The following is an 8,996-nucleotide window of genomic DNA, read 5'->3' on the forward strand; positions in this document are numbered from 1 at the left end:
TGCTGGCAATGCATTCCATGCTCTCACAACTCTCTATGTAAAGAACCTGCCTCTGACATCCCCTCTATACTTTCCTCCAACCAGCTTAAAACTATGACCCCTCCTGTTAGTCATTTCTGCCCTGGGAAATAGTCTCTGGCTATCGACTCTATCTATGCCTCTCATTATCTTGTATACCTCAATTAGGTCCCCTCTCCTCCTCCTTTACTCCAATGAAAAAAGTCCGAGGTCAGTCAACCCCTCTTCGTAAGATAAGCCCTCCAGTCCAGGCAGCACCCTGGTAAACCTCCTCTGAACCCGCTCCAAAGCATCCACATCTTTCCTATAATAGGGCGACCAGAACTGGACACAGTATTCCAAGTGCGGTCTAACCAAAGTTTTATAGAGCTGCAACAAGATCTCACGACTCTTAAACTCAATCCCCCTGTTAATGAAAGCCAAAACACCATATGCTTTCTTAACAACCCTGCCCACTTGGGTGGCCATTTTAAGGGATCTATGTACCTGCACACCAAGATCCCTCTGTTCCTCCACACTGCCAAGAATCCTGTCCCTAATCCTGTACTCAATTAGATTTATTTATTTGCATATCATTTTCTTGCATTCTACTAGTTCAACCATACCTAGCAAACATTGGGTCCCAAAAGCAGCTATTATCATCCTGATAGAATATCTTCTAGGACCAGTGTGAGCATTTGGATTTACCGCAGATTTGTGTAGGAACAGAATCATGAAGAGTTACAGAGGAACTAAAGTTCATGTAGATAACATGAGATTTATGATCAGAAGAAGGCAATTCAGCCCCTCAAACATGTTCCAATATTTGATACAATCATGACTATTTGTATCTCAGCCTCAACTCCACTCTCCTGCTCACTCTCTATAACCCGTCAGCTCATTACTAATTGAAAATCTGTCCGTCTCCGTAAATTTACTCAATGTTCCAGTATCTACTGCACTGTGGGGTAACGAATTCCACAGACTCATGATCCTTTGAGAGAAATAATTTCTCCTTATCTCCATTTTATGTTTGATTCTCCTCATCCTAAAACTAAGACCTTTCATTCTAGATGCTGCACAAGGGGAAACATCCTCTCTATGTCCAGTTTGTCAATCCTTTTTAGCATATTATATACCTCAGCTGGATCTTCTGTTATTCTTCTAAGCTCCAGAGAGTACAGGCTTAAACTATTCAATTTCTCTTCATAAGGCAAACCCCTCACTTCTGGAATCAATCCAGTAAACCCCCTCTGAATTCCCTGTAATGCACTTATATCACTCCTCATGTAAGGGGACCAAAAATGTACTCAATACTCCAAGTTCAGTCTCACTTAACACCTTATACAGTTGCAGCAATTCCTCAGTATTTTTATATTCTATTTCTTTAACAATAAATGCAATAATGCTATTTGCCTTCCTTTTTACCTACTGTATCTGCATACTAGTTTTCTGCAATTCATGCACAAGAACACTCAAATCCCTCTGCACCGACATGCGCTGATGTTTCTCCCTATTTAGATAATAAATTGCCTTTTTATTTATCTGAATAAATGGCTAACCTCACTCTTGTCATGTTTAAATTCATCTTCCAAACTTTGGCCCATTCACCCTACTGATCCATATCCATTTTTATTTCTTCATTGCGAATTATTTTAGCATCATTAACAGGTTTGGCTAAGGTCCTTTGTATTCCTGCATCCAAGTTATTCATATGGATTGTAAATAATTGGAGCCCACATTTCAAATTCTGTGACATCCCTTGAGTTACCTCTTGCCAATCAGAAAAAGAACCATTTACCTTGACTCTCTGCTTTCTGTTGATTAGCCAATCTGCTATCCAAGCTAACAGAAACATGGCTCAGGGATGGGCAGGACTGGCAGCTTAATGTTCCAGGAAGGTTAGAAAGGGAGGCAAGAGAGGACAGGGAGTGGTGTTTTTGATAAGGGATAGCATTACAGCTCTACTGAGGGAGGATATTCCCGGAAATACATCCAGGGAAGTTATTTGGGTGGAACTGAGAAATAAGAAAGGGATGATCACCTTATTGGGATTGTATTATAGACCCCCTAATAGTCAGAGGGAAATTGAGAAACAATTTGTAAGGAGATCACAGCTATCTGTAAGAATAATAGGGTAGTTATAGTAGGGGATTTTAACTTTCCAAACATAGACTGGGACTGCCATTGTGTTAACGGTTTAGATGGAGAGGAATTTGTTAAGTGTGTACAAGAAAATTTTCTGATTCAGTATGTGGATGTACCTACTAGAGAAGGTGCAAACCTTGACCTACTCTTGGGAAATAAGGCAGGGCAGGTGACTGAGATGACAGTGGGGGAGCACTTTGGGGCCAGGGACCATAATTCTATTAGATTTTAAATTGTGATGGAAGAGGATAAACCAGATCTAAAAGGTGAAGTTCTAAATTGGAGAAAGGTCAATTGTGACAGTATTAGGGAAGAACTTTCAAAAGCTGTTTGGGGGCAGATGTTCGCAGGTAAAGTGACAGCTGGAAAATGGGAAGCCTTCAGAAATGAGATAACGAGAATCCAGAGAAAGTATATTCCTGTTATGGTGAAAGGAAAGGCTGGTAGGTATAGGGAATGCTGGATGACGAAAGAAATTGAGGGTTTGGTTAAGAGAAAGAAAGAAGCATATGTAAGGTATGGACAAGATAGATCGAGTGAATCCTTAGAAGAGTATAAAGGAAGTAGGAGTACACTTAAGAGGGATATCAGGAGGGCAAAAAAGGGACATGAGATTGCTTTGGCAAATAGAATTAAGGAGAATCCAAAGGGTTTTTACAAATATATTAAGGACAAAAGGGTAACTAGGGAGAGAATGGGGCCCCTCAAAGATCAGCAAGACAGCCTTTGTATGGAGCCGCAGAAAATGGGAGAGATACTAAACAAGTATTTTGCATCAGTATTTACTGTGGAAAAGGATATGGAAGATATAGACTGTAGGGAAATAGATGGTGACACCTTGCAAAATGTCTATATTACAGAGGAGGAAGTGCTGGATGTCTTGAAATGCATAAAGGTGGATAAATCCCCAGGACCTGATCAGGTGTACCCTAGAACTCTGTGGGAAGCGAGAGAAGTGATCACTGGGCCTTTTGCTGAGATATTTGTATCATCGATAGTCACAGGTAAGGTGCCAGAAGACTGGAGGTTGGCTAATGTGGTGCCACTGTTTAAGAAGGATGGCAGCACAAGGGCAACGAACTATAGACCACTGAGCCAGACCTCGGTGGTGGGCAAGTTGTTGGAGGGAATCCTGAGGGACAGGATGTACATGTATTTGGAAAGGCAAGGACTGATTCGGGATAGTCAACATGGCTTTGTGCATTGGAAATCATGTCTCACAAACTTGATTGAGTTTTTTGAAGAAGTAACAAAGAGGATTGATGAGGGCAGAGCCGTAGATGTGATCTGTATAGACTTCCGTAAATCGTTCGACAAGGTTCCCCATGGGAGACTGATTAGCAAGGTTAGATCTCACAGAATACAGGGAGAACTAGCCATTTGGATACAGAACTGGCTAAAAGGTAGAAGACAGAGGGTGGTGGTGGAGGGTTGTTTTTCAGACTGGAGGCTTGTGACCAGTGGAATGCCACAAGGATCGGTGTTGGGTCCTCTACTTTTTGTCATTTATATAAATGATTTGGATATGAGCATAAGACGTACAGTTAGTAAGTTTGAATGTGACACCAAAATTGGAGGTGTAGTGGACAGGGAAGGGGGTTACCTCAGATTACAACAGGATCTTGACCAGATGGGCCAATAGGCTGAGAAGTAGCAGATGGAGTTTAATATAGATAAATCTGAGGTGCCGCATTTTGGGAAAGTAAATCTTAGCAGGATGTATCCACTTAATGGTAAGGTCCTAGGGAGTGTTGCTGAACAAAGAGACCTTGGAGTGCAGGTTCATAGCTCCTTGAAAGTGGAATCGCAGGTAGATAGGATAGTGAAGGCGGCGTTTGGTATGCTTTCCTTTATTGGTCAGAGTATTGAGTACAGGAGTTGGGAGATCATGTTACGGCTGTACAGGATATTGGTTAGGCCACTGTTGGACTATTGCATGCAATTCTGGTCTCCTTCCTATTGGAAAGATGTTGTGAAACATGAAAGGATGCAGAAAAGATTTACAAGGATGTTGCCAGGGTTGAAGGATTTGAGCTATTGGGAGAGGCTGAACAGGCTGAGGCTGTTTTATCTGGAGCATCGGAGGCTGAGGGGTGACCTTATAGAGGTTTATAAAATTATGAGGGGCATGGATAGGATAAATATATAAAGTCTTTTCTCTGGGGTGGGGGAGTCCAGAACTAGAGGGCATAGGTTTCGGGTGAGAGGGGAAAGATATAAAAGAGACCTAAGGGCAACATTTTCACACAGAGGTGGTACGTGCATGGAATGAGGAAGTGGTGGAGGCTGGTACAATTGCAAAATTTAAGAGGCATTTGGATGGGTATATGAATAGAAAGGGTTTGGAGGGATATGGGCCGGGTGCTGGCAGTTGGGACTAGTTTGGGTTGGGATATCTGGTCGGCATGGACGGGTTGGACCGAAGGGTCTGTTTCCGTGCTGTACATCTCTGTGACTCTATGACTCTAATAAATTACCCCCAACCACATGTGAACTTACCTTGTGTATTATCAAATGCCATCTAATGTCCATATACCTGTATAACATCTGCAGGATCCCCATTATTCACATTGCTTGTAGCATCTTCAAAGAACAAAAGCAAATTAGTCAAACATGATTCACCTTCAAAAAACTGATGGATTTCATTTTGACTTTCCAAAATACCTGTTGTTACTGCCTTAATAATGGAGAAGAAAATAAAATAAATATAAAATAAAATAAGTAAAAGCTAGAAATTATTATGTGCACTACTAGTAGTTAAATGCTTGTTGAATTCATTGAATATTCTGTTGCCAAAGCTCATTTGAATTAAATGCAAGCTTTGAAATAACTGACAATGAAACGTTATACAATTATGCTGTGTGTTCTATATTAACGTCGTTAACATTAATGTGAAGCCTGATAAGAGATTGATTTACAATTCAAATCAAAGTACTTCAGCCAGGAGTGAAGAACATGGGGGAATATGTATAAAATTAGGTATAAGGGAACCATAAAAATATTATTTTTTATGAAAGGCTTGTCAAGTTGGGAGTAAACAGTGATCACAGTGACCTTATATTAACATGTTTAAAGGAGAAATGTTCACCATTTTCTTTCATAGGTAATTCATGGGTAACAAAGCAAGAGCTTGGGTATTAATTGAAAGACATTCCTCATCAATTATTTTATTTGTTTGCAGCTTTATGCAATGAAGCTATCGATGTGATACCACATTTCACTCACTGATTTGAGAGTCAGGAAGATCGTCACACAACCAGGGTGTTCCATTACAGTTACTATTTTTCTGCACTGAAAGAAGTGGATTTTAAAATATATATAAAAAGCCAACTGAAAAGAGATGCAATGAGCAAGTGGAAAATATTCTAAAGGGAAGAAAACTCAAAATAACATTAATAGGTAAGGCAAACATCTCTTTGCTTTTCATTAACTGTGCAGTGTATTTAAGTGTAAAGTCAGTTGATTGGAATGTGTATGTCCATTTCTGGAGGCAGTCTCAGTGCTGCCAGACTATTGGTCCTGGTCTTTATGTGATTTGGAGATGCCAGTGATGGACTGGGGTGTACAAAGTTAAAAAATCACACAACACCAGGTTGTAGTCCAACAGGTTTAATTGGAAGCACTAGCTTTCTTAGCGCTGCTCCTTCATCAGGTGGTTGTGATAAGCAGCAGGACAATACACAAAGTGTAGGTTGTATGGTTCACCAGAATCAATGACAAAGAACTTCTCTGCGCACACAGGAGCAGCACTTTCTCCATGTGAGTAATTGTCAATACTGTGACAAGTGGGAGGCCATTGCCTATAAACATTAAAATAAAATCCATTTTACATTGGCACTGCTGCATTGTAACCCAATGTGATGCCAGTCTGTCTTCTTGAAATGAAATCACATGTAGAATCATAGAATCCCTAGAACACCTTCAAGTTTCTAGCTGATCAGGGACTTGCTCCCTGCTTAATGTTTGTTTATCAATTCATACATACAACTGTTCCACTTTACTAGCAATCTGAAAGTATTCTAACATCACTTTGACTTTGTATTGGATATAGTAATTTTGATTTGGCACTGGCTGGGGTATATGATTACATCAGACTGCATCCTTGAATTACTCGTGCATCTCTTCACTGGCATGTTTTTGTGGATATTTATATGTATGAACTTGTCATGTACATTTGTGTGTATATGTGTGTAGAAGAGAATGTTCTTTTATTGACAACTGAACCTTGTGAAAAAACAAATCAAAGACTGGACGATGGTAGACTGTCCGAGGAGAGGATGTCATGATTCAACTGTGTAGCGCACTTTGAGTACAGTACCCTGTATTCAGTTCTGGTCATCGAAGTTCTTGTGATGCAGTGGGAGTCTCCCACCCTCTGAACTAGAAAATCTAACTTCAAATCTATCTGCTCCAAAGGTAGGTCATAATCCAACTGCAAAGGCAGATTAAGGTAATCCCAATTTTTGGTAATTGAAACCCAAGGGAGAAAATTAGGACATTCTGAGTTGGTACAAGAAAGAACCTCAAGATTCAACCTCATGTTAGAGACCTGAATTTTAAGAAATAATTGGGAGATGTTTGGGCTTTGCAAATTTCTGAAATGTAACACTAAATTATTACTTCAGGCTGCAAGGGAAGAATAAACTGTCACAAGTTCAAACAAATAATAGGCAAATTAGCACAACTAACAGGAAGCAGCTCCTTACAAATCTCACACTGGCTACACAAGGCTTTGTCTCTGCATGCTACATCAGCCACATAACTCCACATCTAAACTATATGTCGCATCAGTTGTCCAATCCTACACAATCCTCTTTGTTTTGTTTTCCCAAGTATCACTGTATTAAGATGTGATTCAAAGTTACCTCCTTAATGAAGCTTTTGATCAACCGTCCTAGTTTGTGTCCACTTTGGTGGATTGTGCTAAACTTTGAGATGTCAAAGATGCTAGATAAATGCAAGATGCTTTTATAATCACAGAAATGTACAGCACGGAGACAGGCCCTTCGGTCCAACTCGTTCATGCCGACCAGATATCCTAAATTAATCTAGTGCCATTTGCCAGCATTTGGCCCATATCCCTCTAAACCCTCTATTCATGTACCCATCCAGATGCCCTTTAAATGTTGCAATTATACCAGCCTCCACCAATTCCTCTGGCATCTAAGTTAAAAATCACACAACACCAGGTTATAGTCCAACAGGTTTATTTGGAAGCATTAGCTTTCAGAGCGACGCTCCTTCATCAGGTGGCTGTTGTCCACAGCCATCTGATGAAGGAGAGTCGCTCCGAAAGCTAGTGCTTCCAAATAAACCTGTTGGACTATAACCTGGTGTTGTGTGATTTTTAACTTTGTCCTCACCAGTCCAACACCGGCTGTTCAACATCAGTGCTGTAATGGAAGATTCCAGGGGCATCCTGGAATGAATTAAATGAAATGATTTGTTTGCTGTAATTAGCTGAACTATTCTACTCTATTACACCCGGGTTCTTGTGTGGCTGTATATTGATTTTAAGACACAATACAAGATTTACCAAGTTATTGCCCTTTCCTGTTAGTGGCCCAGGGTTGGACATCCTGCTGATTCTAACGTCTTGTCAGAAGGTGAACCCCACTATAAATGTTGGAGAAAAACAAATGAAAGAACTGTGAGTGACATACATCTTAAACAGATTCAATCAATTTCTGATTTTGTATCATGGAGATTCTTCAAATGCTAGAGATTTTTCAAATGGTTAACAGTCAAGAGATTTGTGAGTGATCATATCCTGTTTCTGTGAGATTGTATTCAAGTTTTTTTTTTCTTGTGTGGAAGACAGTGCTTGTGCACCTTTCATCTGAGACTGAGAGGACCTGTTGTGGTTCTGTTCGCCGAGCTGGGAATTTGTGTTGCATACATTTTGTCCCTGTCTAGGTGACATCCTCAGTGCTTGGGACCCTCCTGTGAAGCGCTTCTGTGATCTTTCCTCTGGCATTTATAGAGATTTGTCTCTTCCGGTTGTCAGTTCCGGCTGTCCACTGTAGTGGCTGGTATATTGTGTCCAGATCAATGTGTTTGTTAATAGAATCTGTGAATGAGTGCCATGCCTCTAGGAATTCCCTGGCTGTTCTCTGCTTGGTTTGTCCTATAATAGTAGTGTTGCCCCAGTCGAACTCATGTTGCTTGTCACCTGCGTGTGTGGCTACTAAGGATAGCTGGTCGTGTCATTTCGTGACTAGTTGGTGTTCATGGATGCGGACCGTTAGCTGTCTTCCTGTTTGTCCAATGTAGTGTTTTGTGCAGTCCTTGCATGGGATTTTGTACACTACATTGGTTTTGCTCATGCTGGGTATCGGGTCCTTTGTCCTGGTGAGTTGTTGTCTGAGAGTGGCTGTTGGTTTGTGTGCTGTTATGAGTCCTAGTGGTCGCAGTAGTCTGGCTGTCAGTTCAGAAATGCTCTTGATGTATGGTAGTGTGGCTAGTCCTTTGGGTTGTGGCATTCCTCATTCCGTTGTCTTTCCCTTAGGCATCTGTTGATGAAATTGCAAGGGTATCTGTTTTTGACGAATACATTGGATAGGTGTTCTTCTTCTTCTTCTTTTTGCAGTTCTGGTGTGCTGCAGTGTGTTGTGGCCCTTTTGAACAGTGTCTTGATGCAACTTCGTTTGTATGAGTTGGGGTGGTTGCTTTCGTAGTTCAGCACTTGGTCTGTGTGTGTGGCTTTCCTGTATACCTTTGTGGTGAATTCTCCGTTCGGTGTTCTTTGTACCATCACGTCTAGGAATGGGAGTTAGTTGTCCTTTTCTTCCTCTATAGTGAATCGGATTCCTGTGAGTGTGGCGTTGATGATCCGGTGTGTGTTCTCTATT

Source organism: Chiloscyllium plagiosum, chromosome 14 (genome assembly GCF_004010195.1).
Source record: "Chiloscyllium plagiosum isolate BGI_BamShark_2017 chromosome 14, ASM401019v2, whole genome shotgun sequence".
NCBI classification, from domain to species: Eukaryota; Metazoa; Chordata; class Chondrichthyes; order Orectolobiformes; family Hemiscylliidae; genus Chiloscyllium; species Chiloscyllium plagiosum.